This window comes from Leopardus geoffroyi, chromosome A3 (assembly GCF_018350155.1).
Source record: "Leopardus geoffroyi isolate Oge1 chromosome A3, O.geoffroyi_Oge1_pat1.0, whole genome shotgun sequence".
Taxonomy (NCBI): domain Eukaryota; kingdom Metazoa; phylum Chordata; class Mammalia; order Carnivora; family Felidae; genus Leopardus; species Leopardus geoffroyi.
The window spans coordinates 16,201,853-16,222,479 of NC_059336.1; the positions used below are offsets into that span (position 1 = coordinate 16,201,853).

Sequence of the window (20,627 nt, forward strand, 5' to 3'; positions counted from 1 at the left end):
CACAGGTAACCTCCCTTCCAGATCAAGATATACAGCGCTTTTTTTAAAAGCTTTTTTGTTTTAAGTTTATTTATTTATTTTGAAAGAGAGCATGAGCAGGAGAGGGGCAGAGAGAGAAATTGTGGGATCACGACCTGAGCCGAAATCAAGAGCAGGACACTCAACCAACTGAGCCACCCAGGTGCCTTGATACATAACTTTTCTTACAACCTTTCTACTTACTCCGCCCCTGGCAACTGCTATCCTAACTTCTATCACCATTTATTCCTTTTGCTTGCTTTTGAACTTCGTATAAGTGGAATCACACATATATAATATTTAGAGTTGCCACGTTCCAGAATGCCAATTAAGTTGGAATTTCCCCTGGGAAATATTTATGCTAAAAAAAATTAATTGTTTACCTGGAATGAAAATTCACCTGAATATCTTGTATTTTATCTGGCAACTCTAGTATTTTTCGCAGCTGGCTCCTTTCGACGTACTTGTACGATTCCCTCACGTTGTTGTAGTTACTGGTAATTTACTTTTTCATTACTGTGTAGTATTTCCCCTCTACGAATATACCTCCGTATATTTACTCTTTCTACTGCTGCTGGGGGAGGAAGGGTCACTCTTAGAAAGGCACTATAGGGGCACCTGGGTGACTCAGTCGTTTAAGCATCCAACTCTTGGTTTTGGCTCTCGTCATGATCTCATGGTTCATGAATTTGAGCCCTGCATCGGGCTCCGTGCTGACAGCATGGAGCCTGCTTGGGATTCTCTCTCTCCCTCTCTCTCTGCCCATCCCCTGCTTGCTCTCTCTCTTTCTCAAAATAAATAAATAAACTTAAAAAGTTTTAATAAAATAATAATAATAATAAAGAAAGGCACTATAGAAGTGTTCAGCAGGTACACTCTGCAGGTGCATCAGAGGCCTCGGGGATTTGAATTCCAGCTCCACCTCTTCTATTCATGAGACCTTAGCCAAGTGACAATCTCCCTGAGCCTCCGCTAGTTTGACTTTAATATGGGCTAATCACAGTACCTCAAAGAGTGTTGTAAGGTTTAACGGGGGTATTACCACTTGGAGATATGAGCCACTTAGAACAGGGCCCAGCACACAGTTGGTGCTCAATAAATGCCGCCAGTGTCATTGTACCCATTAGACCCAGGAGAAAACTGAAGTTCAGAGGTGTAGAGGCTTGAGTCTTTACACCTACCCAGTAAGTAACAGAGCCCTTTCGTCACTGATATCGGCTACATTCGAGTCCTTTATTCATTCAACAATTTTCGTTGAGTATCTACTGTGCACCTGGCACTGTTTTAGACCTTGAAGTCACACAGGGAACAAAACAGCCATAGCCCCTGCCCTTATGAAATGCTCATTCGAGGAGAGCTAACATTGCTGTTTGCCTGCAAGGTGCTTTGCCTGTGCTTATTAGTTAAATGAAATACTGTCTGAAAAGCACCTAACACGGAGCCCCACACGCATTACCGTTCCAGAAACAGCAGCTATTTGCCAGATTGGAGCAGTCTCTGTGGCAACGCTGTGTGATGGCTATCAGCCGTCCCGTTTTACAGATGAGAAAACTGATGTTTTGGAGATTAAGGCGCTGACCCAAGGTGACAGTACTGGCAGAACGGGAATTCAAAGTCATGTCCTCCTGACTCCAAACCCTTTTGAATTTCTCAGTGCTTCTCAGTCTTGAGTTCTGCCTCTGGAGTCTAAATGTTAGAGGCCAGTGCCAACTTTGCGACCCCGGTTGAGTGCCTTGCTGTCCGTGAGGCCTGGTTTCAATGCCTTAGGATTGCCCTAGGGATCTGCAGAAAGCTCTTAGGGCAGACGCAGGCAGAAAATAAACAGCCTCTAGAGGGCGCAGTGTGGATCCGCAGCGAGGAGGGGGCTCCAGAGTGAGTGAGCTGCTCAGCCCTTAAAACCTTACTTTCAGAAACGAGCTTGCAGACGTGGAAAGCTGCCTACAATATCTTGTTGGGTCTATTTAAAAATCAGGCTTTAAAACCGCAAGCAGGTGTAGTGCGCGTATGCGGAGCATTTTCTGAGAAGGATCACTTAGCAATTGCGCTGTATCGGTGCCCTTTCTAGTAGTTTCCTCAGTTAGTGCTCCTCACAGCCCTGGGTGCCAGGTGCTGCCGCTGGACACTTTTGCGGGTTAGAGAAACCGAGGCAGAGGAGAGTTGACAGCTAGCTTGCGACGTGTTGGCTTCAGAGGTTGTGCTCTTGAGCGCTCAGCTCTGCTTCCTCTGCTTCCCTGCCCGGGCTGCTAGGATAGGAAGGGGCTGCTGGGAGTTTTCTGCCTATGACCCCACTCATGACCCCGGCTCCTATCACCCCAGCCTCTAAAAGACTGGGCCCACAAGGCCATAAATTCCTGCTATCGTTAGTCAGTATCTCTATAGCTCAGGCTGTTTGCCAGGAACCCTACAATTATTTTTATCACTTACTAGTCCTATAATTATTTGTTATCACTTTTTTCTCCCAGCAGCCCTAAAGGTAGGGCTAGTTGTACTGTCTTCTGGTTTGGAGTTAGGGGAACCCACGTCCTGGAAGGTTTCTGGCGTTGCCCCAAGCTCCAGAGAGGGTCAGTGTTTAAACTCACAGCCCCTCCGTGTCCAGACTGGAACTTTGTGTGAGGCCAGAGGCTGTGGGAGAATTGCGAGGTGGAAACTGGGAACCACTGGGAGCCAGGGAAAGGCCTTAGGCTTGGCTACTGCCAAGCTGGATGGCCTAGGGCAAGTTGCTCAATCTCTCTGTGCTTCAGTTTCTTCATTAGTCAAATGAGGAAATGATAATAGTACCCATCTCTTACGTTAGTACATACACATGCTCAATCACTGTGAGGTTTTATTTGACCTTGAGTTGGGACCTGAATTCTAAACCCAGACCCTTGCCTACTGGATGACTTGGTTAAGTCTCTTACCCTTGCTGAGTCTCAGATTCCTGATCTGTAAAATGGGTATTTTGCCTGCCTTACACCCTGGCCTTCTCATCTCCAGTCCCATCAGCCCAGCCTTCTTGAAGCCCTCCGACTGCCAGCCGTTCCCCTTGCTTGGGGCTAAGCCCAAGCCTCCCACCCCCAGCTCTGTCAGGTTAAATCTCCATTACTGTCGCAGGCATCCTTCCTTCCCTCCCAGCCTCCCTTCTTTTGGTCACTTATTCAATAAATATTTATTGAGCACCTACTATGGGCCAGGACTATAGTGGATAGCAGGTAAGACAAGGTAAAGTCCATGTTCTCATGAAGGGGAAATAGACAATAAACTAAAAAGAGATTAAAAACGGAACAAAACAAAACAAACAAAAAAGCCAAGGCAATTAGTACTTCATAAGGGAAAATTCTAGCAGGGAAGATTGTTTTCCAGAAAAGCCTCTCCAAGGAGACACTTGGATTTGAACTAACAATTTATTTGAACAGGCACATGGTACAAAATTCAGGCGGTACACAACACCCAGCCAAAGAGGCTCCTATGTTGCCAGTTGCTTGGGGGTGGGTGACATTTGTGGCAACATTTGAATCACGAGAAACAGTAGCCGTTTGAAGATGGGGGAGAAGAGGAATCCAGGCAGAGGGAAGGGCAAGTGCAAAGGCCCTGAGGCAGGATCCGCATGCCTGGAGGGAGGCAGAGAGGAAAGCCAAGGTGATCAGGGCCCACACAGGGCTGGTGGGGAGGAGATGTGTCACTCTGTGCGGCGTGGGTATAATTCTCGAGTTGGGGGTAGGGTAGAGGTGAGGCCTTCTGATTTGTTCTTTATAAAAAAAACACTGTGGGGAATGGATTTAGGGGTCCGAGTGGAGCAGGGAGAGCAGCAAGGTGGCGACTGCAGAGTTGGGGATGGTGAAGACCAGGCCAGGGTGCCCAAGTGGGGTCGTGAGAAGGGGCGGGTTTGGGTGGTTTGGGGGGCAGGGCGGAGACCAGCAAGGGTCTCCGGCCCGCGCTCTCACGACTGTTGCCACTGTTGGTAGCTCCGTCTTTGTGATTATTGGATGAACGTTACACCCTGTAACCTGGCACAGAGTGGGCACTTGGACATGTTTGCTGAAGGGATGACGAAAGATGAAAAGGCCCTTTGTAAACGGAGACACGCCCTTGGAGAAATGGCTGCGGTGACTCCTGCGTGCTCCCTCCCGGGCCACCCATCCCCGTAGGTGAATCACCCCTGAAGCCATCCTGCCTTGGGGAGCCTGCTTGTGAGAGGCAGCATTTTATTTAAAAAAAAAATTTTTTTTTTTCAACGTTTATTCATTTTTGGGACAGAGAGAGACAGAGCATGAACGGGGGAGGGGCAGAGAGAGAGGGAGACACAGAATCGGAAACAGGCTCCAGGCTCTGAGCCATCAGCCCAGAGCCTGATGCGGGGCTCGAACTCACGGACTGGAGATCATGACCTGGCTGAAGTCGGACGCCTAACCGACTGCGCCACCCAGGCGCCCCAAGAGGCAGCATTTTAGAACCTTAAGCTTCCCATGAAAGCCTGCTATGTAAAATGTGTACAAAGTTATTTTTATAACTTCAAACACCTGAGAACTTGGGTAAACCAGACGAACGAAACAGACATGATTCTCAGCACAGATATACAAAGCAATCATTGAGAAAAACAAAGGTGTCTTATTAAACCCCTTAATTTCAAGACAGGGCACACCTGACAGTTGCTTTATTTGCGTTTATCCATCAAAGAGCCAGCAGACGCCTCCTGCAGGGAAGCCAGCCTCCCAAATCCAACTCTTCCAGCATTTGGTTTCCTTCATATCAAAACGCAATCCTCCTCCATCCAGACAAGTGTTTCCAAATGGTAACAATCTGTGTGCATGTGTGCTTTGAAATTCTTATGTCGTTTAAAAAATACACGTTTTTAAGGTGCACAAAGCCCACGTTAGCTCAATAATCATCACAAAGAGAGCACCATCACCAACCACCTTGTCACTGGCGCCCAGATGAAGGACTAGAACCCGGCCAGCCCCCTAGAAGCCCCGCTTGTGCTTTCAGCTGCTCACTACCCTTGACAAGAGTAACCACAGTCCTGACTCCTAGCAGCCTCCATGAATTTGCTCTGTTGTTGAAGTTTATAGAAATTGGAATGTACAGGAGCGCCTGGGTGGCTCAGTCGGTTAAGCGTCCGACTTCGGCTCAGGTCATGATCCCGCGGTTCATGAGTTCGAGCCCTGCGTCGGGCTCCGTGCTGACAGCTCAGAGCCTGGAGCCTGCTTCGGATTCTTTCTCTTCCTCTCTCCCTGCCCCTCCCCCCCCAAATAAATAAACATTAAACATTTTTTTAATGTTTATTTTTGAGAGAGAGAGAGAGCATGCGAGCAGGGGAGGGACAGAGAGAGAGGGAGACACAGAATCCGAAGCAGGCTCCAGGCTCTGAGCTGTCAGCACAGAGCCCGATGTGGGGCTCGAACTCACAAGCTGTGAGATCATGACCTGAGCCGAAGTCGGACGCTTAACCGACTGAGCCACCCAGGTGCCCCAACATTACACATTTTTTAATTAAAAGAAAAAAAAAAGGAATTGGAATGTACAGGGGTGTTCGTTTGTGTCTGAATTATGTTTGTGTGAGATTCATCCATATTTTTTATGGCTAGGGCTCATTCATTCTCATTGCTGTATTCTGTCCCATTGTATGAATATGCCATAATTTCAAATAGTGACTTTTTTTTAACAGCACATGGGGCATAGTGGGCAGGGAACTGGGTTTGACCCATAGATAAGTTTTGTTTCATGTATCTAGTGCTTTTGTTTTGTTTTCACTAAATTTGTTGCTGTGAACGGTGGATGTCCGGCTTCTCTTGGAAGGTCTGCCATTACTGGGCCCTCAGTTTCACGTGCCCAGAGTTGAGGGATGGCTGCTCCCAGTCACTGTGTGCATTCCATTCCCATTTTGCCACAGTCCCCACCACCCCCTTTTGCACTACACCCAGGCCCACCTCACTCACCAACATAGCCCAGCTGGTCCTGTAAATATTCGAGTCTTCCACTCCAGCTGTAATTCAGCAGAGGTGGCTTGTTATTGTGAGGTCCACACAATAAGTGGATCTGGCAGCCGAAGTTAGAATATAAGTTGTCTCCACTGGGTTGAACTTTGGAATTCACATCTGAGTGCTCAAAAAATTTATTGCCATTATTACCATTTCAAAAAAATGTTTTAAATGTATATTTCCATCCTCCTCCTCATCGTTACTACTATTGCCATTATCTCATCTCGAAAGCTCTTTTAAAATATAGTCATATGTGTAATAGAGGTCATGGTTAAATATGGGTGCTCTGGGCCCAGACAACCTGGAATCAAATCATGGCTCTATTATTCAGGAGCTGTGTGACCTCAGGCAATTATAGAACCTCTCTGTGCCACTGGGCAAAGAGGGATGCTAATAATATTTCTCTCACTGGGTTCTTATGAAGAGTAGATGAGATAATTCTTATAAGGTCATTAGGAAAGCACCGAGCACATAATAAGTATTCAATATAAGTTAGTTATTTATTATTTTAATTTTTTAAGTTTATTTATTTTGAGAGAGAGAGACAGAGAGAGTGAGCAGGGGAGGGGCAGAGAGAGAAGGGGAGAGAATTCCAAGCAGATTCCACACTGTCAGCATGGAGCCCAATGAAAGGCTTGGTTGGGCTCACGAACTGTGAGATCATGACCTGAGCTGACACTAAGAGTTGGACGCTCAACCAACTAAGCCACCCAGGCGCCCCTATAGATTTGATTTTGAAAATAGTATTAGGGTCACATGTCATGGAACCCCTAAAGCATCCCTTATGATACAGTTTCTGCAAAGCACCAATCTTACCTGTATTTTGCCCATCTTATAGATGCCCAGAGGTGTAAAGGAGCCCCCTCTTAGTGGCGCTCCTCCCCAGCCCCCAACTTGAAGCCTCTCCTCCATCATTTCCTCCAGATAGCTGATAGATACTGGGTTTTTTTTGTGTGTGTGCTCACCAGGCACTAAGTAACACACTGAGCGCTTTCCATTAATTTTATTCTGGCAGTCATTTTAGGAGGTGGGTTCTACTGTGATACCCACTTAAGAGATAAGATACTTTCTTGCCTTCTTGCTTTCTATCCTGCCCACCCACCCATGTCTCCGGGCCTATCATTCATTCATTATTCATTCATTCTGTATATGTTTGCCTAACTGTAGTTTCCTTGGAACTTCTGTTACAGAGAAAACCACCCAGGTTTCCTGGGTCCTGTTTAGTCATTGAGTCTAGTCCCTTGTCTTCTGTAGCCTGTTTTAAGACATTGTTGAAGGATTATTTGATTCAATCAGCAAATGTCTCTTACCGCTGGGGCTATGTGACACAGAGACCCTGCCCTCAAGGACTCGAGTCTGGTGAGGGACCCAGCTGACCAGGTTCTCTCCCCCACGGTACAGGAGGTAGCTTGAAGACAAAGCTTGGGTCTCTTCATCTCTTTGCCATTAAGAGCAAGCCAACATCAGGCATGTAAATGAGTAGATCACAGTGTAGGGAGGGCAGCGGGTGTCCAGACCCCCCAGCCATAAACTCTTAGGCTCCAAGCAGGGAGCAGTTGGCATCTCAAAGGTGTAAATCAGGTTTCTCAACTTCGCGCCATTAATTGGAGCTAAACAATTCTCTGCTGTGGGGGCCGTCCTGTGCACTGTAGGATGTTCAGCACCATCCCTGATCTCCACCCACTAGATGCCAAGAATGCTACCTCCATACTAGCAATGACAACCAAAAGTGTCTCCAGACATTGCCAACTGTCCCCTTAGGGGCAACGTTATTACAGGTAGAGAAGCACCGGCTTTACTGAAGCAAATTTAATGAAGGATGTATTTACAGAGGCGTGAACAGGCTGAGGGAAACTTTAAGGAATATGGAGGCACCCAGGGACTAGAAACAGTGGGGAGCTGTTATCGCCCCAAGGCTTGAAGGAACAAGAGAGGGAACAGTGTTAGCACTCCCAGAGACGGCTGGAACTGTAGAAGCCAGACCAAGACAAGAGTGGGGACCTTGGAGAAATGCAGTCCCTGTTAAGATTAAGGCAAAACAGGGGCGAGATGGGGAGCGTAAACACCCCCACTTCTTTCTCCTCCTGCCCTTTAATCTAATACTGAGTCCGCCCTTTGATGGGATCCAGGGACCCAGTGGGAAGCCAGGAGGCATGGGTGCCTGTTGGGACACAGAGCAGGGCAGTTGAGGACATGTGGAGGTGATGCGCAAATGGAAAATAACCATCGCGGGGACATGGCAACAGGCCCCAGACACTGGGCAGCTGAGTTCAGTCTTGTTACTGGCATAGGAGTTCTCCAGGTGGAGCAAACCGGGAAAGGGTATTTCAGCCAGAGGGAACAGCATGTACAAAGGCATGGAGTTACAAAAGAGCCTGGCTCGCTTAATTGTTTATTTAATTATGATTGTTTGTTTGATTGATTGACTCTGACCTACGAGCACCGGATGAAAATAAAACATTCAAAATGGTACAAAAGGGCATAAAATGAAAAGTAGGTCTTCCTCCCCCCCACCCCCTGACCCCACCTACCCAGCTCACCTTCCCAGAGGCCACCTTTCTCTGAGGTCTCTTATCACCTTCTAGAATTAGTAATGCAAATGCTAGCTGGTAACTGTATATGACGCGTGTCACTTAAATTTCTAACTTGACTTAATTTCACTGATGTTTGTGGAACCCCTACTGTGGATAAAGAAATGGACGGAGAGTTCTGGTTTTGGAGTCTAAGCTCAACCCTTCACTAAACCTTGTGTGGTTTCCCATTTCCTCCTCCAGGCAAGGAGTGAGTCTCCAAGGGTCCGGCCAGCAACGTGGGGTTTTCCTACAGTTGTGTTGTTCAACTGTGTTTTATGGATTAAACTGAATTGAAGCTGAACCACTGGCCAGAAACACATTGTAAGACGGGAGCACACGTAAGCCTTGGGTGTGGTTCCAGAGACTACATATTGTTGTTTTGGGGAGACAAATGAGGTTTCTGTCTCCAAAGGCCTGCTCTTGTTTGAGTCAACAGAACAGTCAGGAAGAAGGGAACACTATAGTATGGCCTCGAGGGTGGGCTGGGTTGGGAGCAAGTTAGGGAGTACTTGGCCTGGCTCAGACCGGCCCAGGGAAGACCAGGTCCTTCTTGGCTACCCCTGGCTGGTGTCTGCAGCCCTTGGGAGAGTTTGGAACCAGGAGGAGGAGCTTGGAGGGCCAGCAAGCTACAGATATGGGGAGTCCCACAGCCCACCGGTACACCTGTCAGTGCCTGGAAGCAAATAACCAAATCCAGGAACCAGACGCCCAGCCAGAAGCAGGGAAGCAGGAGCAGCTAGGAGCAAATGAAAACAAAGCTCTTCCTTGCCCCTTTTCTTCAATTCTGATCTCTCTTGTGCTCTCAAGACCCAGTTCTTTCCTGACAATGCCTATATGTTAAGCGCTTAGGGCAAACACACCTACCAGGGACCAAACGCCTACTTCATGCAGGTGCTGACCACACACCAGCTCTCACTCCCCTGGCTGCTCTTCGAGGAAGGTGTTGATGATCCCCTGCTTTGCAAACAGGGGAAACAGGCTCAGAAAGGAGGGATGCAGGGCAGTGTGAGGTCGGGGATTGTAAATGTATAGTGATATCAACAAGCAATTTGTGACAAAGAATTACGAAGTGTCGAGCACAAGATCTGAGAATCAGAGAGTCATCAAGTCCCGGAGTTCCACACTCACAGGTTACCACTATAATCCACACCCCCCGTCCTTTCAACACACTGCAGATAAAACATCTCTCGCTGGCCCTCTCCCATCTGTTTAGGCCTCTTCTTCTCTCACCTGGGGTCTCGGTCCAGCCTTCTCTCTGATCTCTCCTCTTTCCAAACTTGCACGCAGCAGCTGAGCCACCTTTCCAAACTGTAAGCACACTGTGCCACTCTTCCCTTTAAAACCCTTCACTAGCTTCCCTTTGCCCTCAGGATAAAGTTCAAACTTCTTGACATGGTTTACTAGGTCCTCTGTCACCCGGCCATAGTCTCTTGCGACTCCGCTCCTCTCCAGCACCCCTCCACCAACTCTATACCGACCTCATCTTACCAGATATGCCACTCTCTCTCCCTTTTCCTAACCCCTGGACCTTTGCACTTGCTGTTCCCTCCACTTGGACCACAGCGTGCACCAGTGCCCCCTTCTCTGGTTGGGATTTTCCCTCTCTCTTCCGGTCTCCTCTGGGAAGCCACTTCTGCTCATGCCCCTCTCAAAGAGGCTGAGTTGTGCCTCCTTCTCCACTTCCAGCCCCTCCCCACCCCGGTTCCTGTGCCTACCCACACGGGGGCTCACTATGTATCACATATGCCCATGTGCTTACCTGTGTCCCCATCAGCCACATGAGCTACAGGAAGGCAGAAACAGGGGTCATCTTTTCTCTCCTGAACCTGTAGCTCCTGGGAGTGTGCCTGCAGAGAAGAGTTGCTGAACAAAGATATGTATTGTTAAATAAATCATAATATGTTAGAATCACAGAATCCCCAAATTTGAGAATCACGGATTTGGTGAGGCAAAAACCTGAAATCTCAGAATCGCGTGATCATCAATGATTAATCATCAAACATGAACCGAGACTCCCTGAAGCAAGATCGCAACGCTGGAAGAATCCTTGTACAGGCAACTCGTCCAAGGACTGTTAGTGGATTAGGAAAGCCCTGCTTGTGCTCTTCTGTATATTTAATTTCTATTTTTCCATATGTGTATATACTATTACATTGATGTCTTTCACATGTTGATTTTTATAATGTGTCCCTCTATCATATGTATTAAGCACCCAACTTATTTATTAGCCAATATTTATTGTGTATACAATGTACAGGTACTGTGCTGGCAATTGTATTTTATCTATGGCTGCGTAACAAATTATCCTGATTTAAACCAATAACAATTTATTATGTCACAGTTTTTATGTGGTAGGACTTCAGGAGTGGCTAGCTGGATAGTTTGGCTTAGGGTCTTTCATGAGGTTGCAGTCAGAAGGTCCATCAAGGCCATGGTCACCCGAAAGCTTCACTGTGGCTGGAAGATCCACTGCCAAGAGGGCTCATCCACGTTGTTAGCGGGGCGCCTCAGCTCCTCCCCATGTGGACCCGCTTGAGTGTCCTTACAACATGGTTGCTGGCTTTCTCAGAGCAAGTGATCCAAGATGGCAAAATGGAAGTCACAATGCTTTTTTTAACCTGGCCTTGAAAATCACACTCCTTCACTCCCACAGTATCCTAGTGATTACACAAGGTAGCCCTATTCAATTTGGGAGAAGACCTCACAATATGTGACTACCAGGAAGTGGGGCTCATTGGAGGCCATCTTGGAGGCTGGTTACCATGGTGGTGTAGTGACAAAGTCCATGCTCTTAGAGTTAACAGTCTAGGGGGAAGGGTAGAAGAAGACAATAAGTCAATATACAAATAAATAGATACTTTCATGTAGTTGTAAGCATGAAGGAAATCACACAAGACAATAAATTAAAGTAGGGGTCAGCAAACAATGGTCATTGGCCAAATCTAGCCTGCTGCCTGCTTTTGTAAATAAAGTTTTATTGGAACGCAGTCACTCCCATTCACTTATGTATTGTTTATGGCTGCTTTCACACTATAACGGATTTAAGCAGTTGCAACAGAGACCATATAGAGTCTTCTATATTTAGCTAAGTTGGTCGGGGAAGGCCTCTTCAAAAGGTGACATTTGAACAGAGACTCGAATCATTAGAAGGGAGCAGCCAGGGGAAGAGCTGGGGAAAGAGTGAGTGTTCTAGAAAAAAAGGAACGTCAGGGTAAAGCCTGTGAAATGAGAACAGGTTTGGTGTGTTGAGGAGCAGGGAGGAGGCGAAGGGGGCTGGAGTCAAGTGAGGGGCAGAGTGGTAGGAGATGACTTTGGAGGGGTGGTCAGGAGCCACGTTATATAGGGCCTGAGGGCCCCAGTAAAGGGTTTGAATTTTGTTCTAGGGATGGTGGGAAGCCACTGGAGGGTATTAAGGGGGAGAGGTCGGATCTGGTAGGGATGGAAGAGGTGCCTGGTGTAGTTTGGCTCCCTCCTCTGAGCAAGACAGTGCTTCTGCCGCCCCTCTACGCACAGCGATCCCAGAACTTGTTGGTATTTTTTTTTTTTCTTTAAGCAATTTTTTTTTTTTTTTAACGTTTATTTTTGAGACAGAGAGAGACAGAGCATGAACAGGGGAGGGGCAGAGAGAGAGGGAGACACAGAACTGGAAGCAGGCTCCAGGCTCTGAGCCATCAGCCCAGAACCCGACGCGGGGCTCGAACTCACGGACCGCGAGATCGTGACCTGAGCTGAAGTCGGACGCTTAACCGACTGAGCCACCCAGGCGCCCCAGAACTTGTTGGTATTAAAGAGACCTAGGTAAAGACATTTTACGTTATTTTGCTATGTGTTCAGAACTCGGAAATCCTTCTTGTCATAATTGTCCTTTCTTTTGACCCACTTTGAGAGCCTTGCTCTCCCATCTCTGCCTGACTTTTCTGGATCTAGGAGATCTGAGAGGCTGGTAAGAATACTGGATTTTGAGCCCTGGATTCCAGACTCTTTCCTGACATTGACTTGTGTGTGACCTTGAGAGAGTCAGGCAACCTCTCTGGGCCTTCGTTTCCTCATCTGTAAAATGAGGCAAGAGTCCAGTCTTCTTGGAGCAAGACCAGGGGATTAAAAGTGGGGTTGTGTTGGGCACACACACCACAGTCCTAGAGAGAGCCCGAAGGTTGGGGTCACGGGCTTGGTCAGGCTGAGGTTGCTGAGACAGACTTGGGTATCAGGAAGAGCACATAGTCTGTTGTCAAAGAGAATCCTGGCTCCACCACTTATTTGCCCTGTGCTCTGTGTCCTTGGTTTTCCCATCTGTGAAATGGGTAGAATCTAACCTAAGATGCTTCTGTTGCAAAAGACACTGGCATTCGGCATACCACTAAGAAGGAAAACACACTGACCATTAAATTGTGACATAACGCTTTCTTATGACTTAGGATTTTTTTTATTTTATAATGAATAAAGAGCTCAGGGACTTACTCGATTGTTTTACAAATCACATGTCACCCTTGTGTGTAAATGCAAAGGAAGATATAAGTGAGATACATGAGTTAGAGAACTCCTAAAGCTTCCTCACAGTCAGCATCCAACTCATCTAGATAACTTTGCCCCTTGAAATCTTCCTTGTCCATAGGTTTTCACACAGTGTTACCCTCCATACCATGAAAAGCTTGTATCACACATTTCTTGAAAGAACGTCCCACTGCGGACTCTAGGATCTTCTTCGAACTGCTTGCTCCTACTCTGCAAGCTGGAGGCTGGTGCTTTCTTGCTCTTATCAGAAGGTGCCAACGGAAGGTTTTCGGGAAACGACCAGGACTCAGCTCCCTTCCTCAAAGATCCTCAAATTGTTTGTGATGAAATATACAGGGTGTGTAGCTGTCCAGCCAGGCCACTGGAAGTAACGACCAGAACCAACCAGGTCATGAGTGCCACCCGCCTCACCAACAGTGATTGCAGGATGCCATTGACTTGCAGACACATCCTAATTTCAGGGAAAAAAGGTGCTTCCTAGAAATATATCACAATAACTGCAACCTCCTGGGGTTTATGCGGGGATAAAACATGGTAAGTGTGTGACGAGTCTTGACCACAGGCCCCATGTGCCCAGCTCGGTAGTGGCTGTCCCTAGGCATTGCTCAACTGTCCCAGGACATCGCCCTCACAGGGCTGTGCAGGTTTATGGCAACAATCACTGCCCCTGCCAGACATGATCTCAAGCCATAAAGGCTTTTACAGTTTCACTCTCCCCCTGAGATAAGCCCGGGAGCCCTTCCCAAGGCCGGGGAGCAATTTCAGAGCCACGGGGGGAGGGGCTGGGCGTTGCACAAGTCGGGAAATGGAACAAGTTTTATGGCCCCGACTTCTCTAAAAAATACCGTGTTCTCATATCCTCAGCCTGAACCTGGTGGTCATGCCTCCAGCACCTGGAGCACAGTGATATTTATTTGTTCATTCATTCATTCATTCAACAAACAGGGAACTGATTGCAGGGTACCCCAGTGTGGATCTCATTTTGCCACTATTACATGCTCTGTATGGACCCAGGGCAAGTCACTTCCTCTCGTCTGTACAACAAGGACAGTCGATTTAAGCTGCCTCCCGGCCTCAATGAGGTGGTTCCACCAGACAATGAACTTGTCAGTGCACTTAGCACGCAGTAGGCCTGCAACCAACATTGCGTGAATCCCTCTCCTTCACCATGGATGGTGGAGTGGTCCAGAGGGAAATCCTCCCCTGCATCGCTGCTGGCTACACTCCCTCTTCAAATGAGTTCCAACAACAAGGGGTTGTTTTTCTTCCATTTTTTATATAAGGTATAATTTCCATATTCTAAAACTGAACTCTCTCTCATGTATCGTTCGGCAAGTTTTGCCGAGTGTGTGCAGCCATGTAACCGCCACCAGAGTCGAGAAATAGAACTTTTCATTACCCGATCCCCTCCCTCTATGTCCCGTCCTATTCATTGAACCCTCCACCCCAGCCCTTACGCCTAGCAACCACAGTACCTGACTCTAGAATTTTGTCTCTTCCAGAATATCATATAGATGGGATTCTATTGTGTGTAGACTTTGGGGCCTGACTTCTTACACTCAGAATGATGCATTTGAGATCCAGTTTGCTCGGATCACCCGTTTGCTCCTTTTTCTTACTGAGCGATATTCCCACTTGGCTTTTAAATTACATCTATGCTTACGACGTGGACTTCTCGCCAGCCCAACTTTGCCCTGAACTCTAGGTTTTTATATCCAATGATTCCTTGGATGTGTCATTGGCATCTCAAACAAAACATCTCCAACAGAACTCTGTTTTCTAACCCAGATCTACAGCCTCCCACACCTATAGTTCCCTAAATCTATAGCTCCCTAAATCTATAGTTCTCCAAATCTACAGCCCCCCAATTCTAGGGGTCCCTAAATCTGCAGTCCCAAATATATAGTCCCCCCAATTCTACAGCTCCCCCAAATCGATAGCCCCAAATCTACACCTTCCTAAATCTACAGTTCCCCCAAATCTACAGCCTCCCAAATGTATAGCCCCCCAAATCTATAGCTGTCCTCAATTCTGCAGCTCCCCAAATTTATAGTTCCCCCAAACCTATAGCTCCTCAACTCGATAGCTCCCCAAATCTGCAGCCCCCCAGTCTTCCTCATTTCAATGATCAGGACCACCAGTACCACAGCTTATCTTATTTTCTTCACACATCCCACCCATTAGCAAGCTCTTGGTGGTGCCACTTCCCCGAATTCCAATCTGGCCACGTCTCCCCACCACCACCTGTATTCATCCTCAGTGCCGCATGACACATTATTCCAGACTTAGTGGCTTGAAACAGCACTCATTTATTATCTCGGTGTCCAGTCATAAGTCTGGGCACAACATATGGCACAGTTCTCTGCCCAAGGTCTCACACAGCCCAAGTCAAGATTGCGTTCCCACCTGGGCTGAGCTGCGTTCCTACCGGAAGGCTGTGGGGAAGGATCCCCTTCCAGGCTCATTCAGGTTGTTGCCTGAATTCAGTTCTTCATGGTTGTAGGATTGAGGTCACCGTTTCCCTGCTGGCTGACAGCTGGGGGTTACTCCATACTTCTAGAATGTGCCTGCATTCCTTGCTATGGGGCCCCCTCCATCTTCAAAGCCGGCGTGGAGAATCTCCCCCACCTCAAATCCCTCTCACGCCTCTCGTTTCATTTTCCAGAAAGAGCGCAGCTCCTTTTAAGGGCTCAGCAGTTTAGGGCAGGCCCACCAAGGATAGTCTCCCTATCACAAAGTCAGCTGGTTTGGGACCTCCATCACATCTGCAAAATCCCTTCACAGCAGTGCCCAGATTAGTGTCTGATTGAATAATTGAGACATAGTGTGTATAGACCAGGGGGCAAGGGGCTTGAGGTCACCTTAGACTCCTCCCTACACCTTGTCTAGTCTAGGCTGCGTCCTCTTTCCCCCGGACCACGGCACACAGCCCCTCTGGGCTTTTCTGCTTCCGCTCTTGTTCCATATTGTCTGTTTTTTTACACAACAGAGAGTGACCTTTTGAGAACACAGTCAGGAGGCCTGGGTGGCTCAGTCTGTTAAGCGTCCGACCCTTGATTTCGGCTCAGGTCATGACCTTGTTGTCTGTGAGATCGAGCCCTGGGTTGGGCTCAGTGCTGACAGCGTGGAGCCTGCTTGGGATTCTCTCTCTCTCCCTCTCTCTATGCCCCTCCCTGCTCATTCTCTCTCTCTCTCTCAAAATAAATAAATAAGCTTAAAAAGAAAACAGAACACAGTTGTATTGCATCACCTTCCTATTAAAAAACTTCTAAGAGTTTCCCATTTTGATAAAATCCAAGATCTTTCTCGTGGCCTAGAAGGCCCCACCTGGTCCTGCCCCCCACCTCTCAGATGTCATCTCCTGCTCCTCTCCCTGACCTTTTTGTTCATCCTCCAGTATGCTCTGCTTCTTCCCACCCGGGCTTTTATCCCTGCCGTACCTACCCACCTTACCCCCCTCCCCTCCCAAGCTCTGCGTCCTGCAGACACAGTCCTCCAGACCTCGAGTACAGACTCACCTCTCAGGGAGGCCTTCCCTCACCCCCCAGTCTGATGTTATCTCATTCCCAGTCCTTTCAAATTACCGTTTTGTTATTTTTTTTTTAATTTTTTTTTTAAGTTTATTTATTTTCGACAGAGAGAGAGGCAGAGAATGAACAGGGGAGAGGCAGAGAGAGATGGAGACACAGACTCAGAAGCAGGCTCCAGGCTCTGAGTTGTCCGCACAGAGCCTGACGCGGGGCTCGAACTCACAAACTGCGGGATCATGACCTGAGCTGAAGTCAGATGCTCAACCAACTGAGCCACCCAGGCGCCCCAACTGTTTTGTTATTTTTATTTTATACTGATACTTTCATATTACCTGGTTTTACTTTTTTAAAAATTTTATTTCAGAGAGAGAGAGAGAGAGAGAGTGCACTAGCAGGGGAGAGGGGCATAAGGAGAGAGAATCTTAAGCAGGTTCCACGCTCCACATGGAGCCCAACACGGGGCTCGTTTCCACAACCCTGGGATCACGACCTAAGCTGAAGAGTCGGACACCCAAATGACTGAGCCACCCAGACACCCCTACCTTGTTTTACTTTGAAAGGACTTAGCTGTCTGTTTCACAGTTGACATGTGACTATTTGAAATCACCTTCATTTATTTATTCGCTCCAACGCCGTCTGCTGCTCCCCCTAGAACGCTAACCCCACGGAGTCGGGGACTGTGTCCTCTCACCTGTGCACAGCACATAGTAGGCACCCACAAAATGTGTGTTGAGTGAGTGAAGGAGTGACGTGCAGTTTTTGGATTGGTTCCCTCCTCTCCATCTCTGCTGCCACCATCTGTCACCTGGTCCCACCTATGAGTGTTTTCACTGGTCTCCTCGCCTACAGTCTTCCAGTCTGTCCTCCATGAAGCTACCAGAATGATCCTTTGAAAATACAGATCTGGGGGGCGCCTGGGTGGCGCAGTCGGTTAAGCGTCCGACTTCAGCCAGGTCACGATCTCGCGGTCTGTGAGTTCGAGCCCCGCGTCGGGCTCTGGGCTGATGGCTCAGAGCCTGGAGCCTGTTTCCGATTCTGTGTCTCCCTCTCTCTCTGCCCCTCCCCCGTTCATGCTCTGTCTCTCTCTGTCTCAAAAATAAATAAACGTTAAAAAAAAAAAAAAAGAAAAAAAAGAAAATACAGATCTGGGGCGCCTGGGTGGCTCAGTCGGTTGAGCGTCCGACTTCGGCTCAGGTCATGGTCTCACAGTCTGTGAGTTCGAGCCCCACGTTGGGCTCTGTGCTGACAGCTCAGAGCCTGGAGCCTGCTTCCGATTCTGTGTCTCCCTCTCTCTCTGCCCCTCCCCCACTCATGCTCTGTCTCTGTCTCTGTCAAAAATAAAAATAAACATTAAAAAAAATTAAAAATACAGATCTGGGGGCACCTGGGTGGCTCAGTGAGTGAAGCGTCTGACTTCGGCTCAGGTGGTGATCTCACAGCTTGTGGGCTCGAGCCCCGCATTGGGCTCTCTGCTGTCAGCGCAGAGCCAGCTTCGCTTCAGATCCTCTGTCCCTCTCTCTCTGCCCCTCCCCCACTCTCTCACAAATAAACAATTTAAAAAAGTACAGATCTGGCCACAGCCTTGCCCTGAGCCACAATCTCCAGTGGCTTCCCATTTCCGCAGAAGAAATTCCAGTTGCCCAGGGTTTGAGGTCGCCCCCACCTGGCACGGATGAGCCACATAGCATCACACAGTGGCATGCTGAGTGATTTTAGGGTTATAGTGACAACATTAAGTGACACTGTCCCCAAAGCCTGTGTCTTTACAGGTCTTACTTCCTTCTGAAACCTTTTTGGAGAAAGTCTCCATTGGACAGCACATGACTTTAACATCTCCCTAAATACTCGTCCGTTTCCTGTTCGAAGGAAAAACGAGCAGAGCTTCCCCTGGGTAATCCTCTCCTGTTGCACTTTAGGGCAATTGCTTTCTTTTCACTCTTCCTTTGCAACCACCTCCTACTTATGGCAAGTGATTCTGGTTTCTCACTTGTGTCAGTGATCTGGGTAAAGAGAATGTTTACCAATTGATTTAAATACAAATATTCAGCGAGGGAATGTACGGGGTACTCGGGTACAGGGAAGCTCAAGGTGGCACGTGCAGTGACTGGGGGTTAGGAAACGGGTCCCTGTCCTTCTTCCCACCCACGGGTGCACTTCCTGCTGCTTGCCCCAACTTACTGTTCTGCTCTCTCTCCTCGATCTCGAATGCACTTCTGTCTTTTCTCCACCTTCCTAGCCCCTGAATCTTTCTCCTACAAGAGCACACCATCCCTTTCCCAGACCACAGCAATCCCTCCCTCAAACTACCATCTCACTGCCTGTCGCCCTCACTCCCTTGGTTCAAGGATGCTTTGGCACAAGGCTTTGCCCATTGACTATTTCTGTGCCCACCATGCAGTGACTGAGTTATCAATGTCCTCTTCGATTTCATCACAGTGGCCCCTGGAGTCAGACAACCAGCAGTTTGAATCTCCACTGTCATATCAGTTATGGACCTTGGGCAAGTCCCTTCCTCATTTGTGAAACAGAATAACAAAGTGCTCAATTCAGGGGGTTATTGTGAGGATTAAATTATGTCCAGCAAAGCCTGGAAAAGAGGAAGAAGTCAAATGTTGCCCTTGGACTCAGGATTTGGGTTTCAGTTTCACTATCATCAAATAGCTCCTTGGGATACTGGGATTCTGGTCCCTTGGATCACGTCTTGGGAGTTTACATAAGACACCCTGATGCAAGAAATGTAGACCAAAGGTGATCTGGGTTCTGTGAAAGAGGAAGTAGGGCATCCCCACCAATCTGGGACGATGGGTCATTCACACAGCGTGGAACTCCCTTTGGATCCTCATGCAGCCTATCATCTTGCACTTCTCACCCCCACTCTGAGCAATGGGGTGCCATTTGGAATAATGGGATAAAAAGCTTTTAGTATCATGGCTTTGGAAGCAACCTTTGTAGGAGGAGCCAGTTCCCAACTCTCTGTGAAGCCACATGGATTCAAGTTCTGTCTCAGCTGCTCACTAGCTGTGTGCCTTAGGCCTTAGGACAACTTCCTTGGCCTCTCCGAATCTTGGTTTCAGGAACTCTATACTGGAGATTATGGGATTTTCTGTTTGTCACCCAAGCTGATGTTTTGCAACTGAAATGGAAATCAAACGTGAAGCTCTGGCCGCCCACGCTGAGATTTGTGATTAACTGGGGCAAAGGGCTGATTAGGTGGAGGAACCAAGGCCAGAGGAATTTATGGCAGCCCAGGGTTTATGGTTTTGATATGGATTTATTAAGCACACTCTAGGACCGCAGTAGCCTCTCCTCTGGCCTCCAACCCCCACTCCATGCTGGCAGCGGCATGGACAAGGCTTCTGTTACAACGTTATGGAAAACATTTCCTGGAGCTCAGGAGTGGAGGGAAGGGACAGGGGAAGGCAGGAGTGGCCCCATGGATCTGCAGGCAACTAATGGGTGCTCTTGAGGCCGGAGAACTTAATGATTAGCTTCTTGTTCGAAAGGGTCTGGGTACAGAGTTCTCACTGAACCCCTGGTGGGTGGGCACCTCATACCCAGCAGCTCGTACAATTACTATGGTCTCATTCAATTTAATCCTGACAACACTCCTGAAGGGAGCTGTCATTCCCATTTGACAGATGAGTCTCAGAAAAGAGGGGTGACCTGACCAATGTTACATTGATCTGTGACTCCCAGCCCAGAACCGTTGACACCCTTCTTTGGGAAGCTGACGGGGTCACCCTCTTCCACCCTCATCCTCGAGCATCCCCATGCCTGGGCATCCACAGTCCAGCCACCCCGCATGCTCTACTCCCATCCCTGAATGCCCTGATGTGCTGGTGATGTGTAGCAACTGGCTCCCCAGGGGTAAAGCCTTGATTTGTAGCTCTTGCAGTTCTTGTGGTGTAAACGTCACGTTGCCAAACATGGAGTTGGAAGGAGAAGCTAACAATTGGCTCTCCAGCACACCCCCGACTGCATATGAGGTTGTGGTGTGTGGTGGCCAAGGTGTGAGACCACCTGCCTGGTTTATCAGG

At 48.1% G+C, this 20,627-nt stretch overlaps 1 protein-coding gene across 5 annotated transcripts in view; it reads right to left on the reverse strand.

The window, feature by feature from the left end:
• TTPAL (alpha tocopherol transfer protein like) overlaps window positions 1-9,888 on the reverse strand; it is a 36,044-nt gene extending 26,156 nt beyond the window's left edge. For 2 of the 5 annotated variants that reach the window (XM_045444503.1, XM_045444500.1), the window contains exons 1-2: window positions 9,779-9,878; window positions 5,934-6,092 (exon numbers count right to left, since the gene is read on the reverse strand). The gene's annotated coding sequence lies outside the window, so the exon portion shown is untranslated. Of the gene's footprint in view, window positions 1-5,933; window positions 6,093-9,778 lie in introns of all 5 variants that reach the window. The other 3 variants (XM_045444502.1, XM_045444499.1, XM_045444501.1) reach the window with 3 other exon arrangements.
• Window positions 9,889-20,627: the final 10,739 nt, after the last annotated feature.